The sequence below is a fragment of the Henckelia pumila genome, chromosome 1 (genome assembly GCF_033568475.1).
Source record: "Henckelia pumila isolate YLH828 chromosome 1, ASM3356847v2, whole genome shotgun sequence".
NCBI lineage: Eukaryota > Viridiplantae > Streptophyta > Magnoliopsida > Lamiales > Gesneriaceae > Henckelia > Henckelia pumila.
The window spans coordinates 47389236-47390599 of record NC_133120.1 but is presented as its reverse complement, the minus strand read 5'-3'; the positions used below and the strand labels follow the sequence as shown (position 1 = coordinate 47390599).

The window sequence follows — 1364 nt, the reverse complement described above, 5'->3', positions numbered from 1 at the left end:
TTGCTAAAATTAAACTTACAACATCCTCTCCGTGGATCGATCTCGTGCTCACGAGTATATTACTTGCAGACAACCTACACTTGGGTGAATTACAATTTAAGTTGTAGCAAGTTTTTGGCGCCGTTGCCGTGGAGGTATAAATTAAGTTTAATTTTTGTTATTTATGTTACTTATGTAAATTGTATGTTGTTTTTAATTGTATGATTGTTTGGAGTCGTAAACAAAGTGGTAGACTTGTTTGAGTATCTGAAAATATTTTAAACATGGAGGATAATTTTAATAATCAAGATGATAATAATAATAATAATCGAGAACATGAACAACCAAGAACACTTAGGCACCATATGAATCTAATAAAAACTAGTACACCATCTTGTTTAGTTTTTCCTCCTGATGCGTCTAATTTCAATTTTAAACCTCAAATCATTCAACTTTTACCAAATTTTCATGGCCTAGATTCTGAAAATCCATATTTCCATTTAAGAGAATTTGAGGAGGTTTGCAACACTTATAATGATCAAAATTGTAGCATGGATATTGTTTGATTAACGCTTTTTCCTTTTTCCTTAAAAGATAAAGCAAAAACATGGTTGCAAAATTTGAGATCAAGTTCAATAAGATCATGGGAAGAAATGCAACAACAATTTCAAAAAAATTTTTTCCCTTCCCATAGAACAAACTCTTTTAAAAGACAAATTACAACTTTTTCTCAAAAATAAGGGAAAACATTTTATCAATGTTGGGATAGATTTAAAGAGTTACTTAATACATGCCCACATCATGGTTTTGAAATATGGAGGATAGTTTCTCACTTTTATGAAGTTTTAATACCTAAAGATAGGCAAATGATAGAATTCATGTGTAATGGAACTTTTGAAGATAAAAACCCAAATAAGGCTATGAAATATTTGGATTCATTAGCAGAATATGCTCAAAATTGGGATAATATAGGCTCAATTGAACCACCAAGTAAAACCAATAATTCAACAAATGGGGTTGATATTTATCATCTTAAAGATGATGTAGATATTCAAGCCAAACTTGCATCTTTAGCAAGAAAAATTGAGTCATTAGAAATGAAAAAGAGTGATCAATTAAACGTGTTCAAGAAATTGTTTGTCATATATGTGATACACATGATCATCTTAAAAAAAATTGTCCTACTTTGCCTTCATTTAAAGAATGTCTCCATGAACAAGCCAATTATGTTAACAATTTTAAAAAACCAACATTAGATCTTTTTTCACAAACATATAATCCTGGTTGGACAAATCATCCTAATTTTAGTTGGAGGAACGATAATAATGTACAACTTTCACAACAACCTTTTCAAAATAACCAAAATCATCAAGGTTATGCTCCTT

At 29.9% G+C, this 1364-nt stretch overlaps 1 non-coding gene across 1 annotated transcript; it reads right to left on the bottom strand.

The window, feature by feature from the left end:
- Window positions 1-676: 676 nt before the first annotated feature.
- LOC140876823 (small nucleolar RNA R71) lies at window positions 677-787 on the bottom strand. Its single transcript, XR_012149055.1, has one exon. It is a non-coding gene; the product is annotated as a small nucleolar RNA R71 (small nucleolar RNA).
- Window positions 788-1364: the final 577 nt, after the last annotated feature.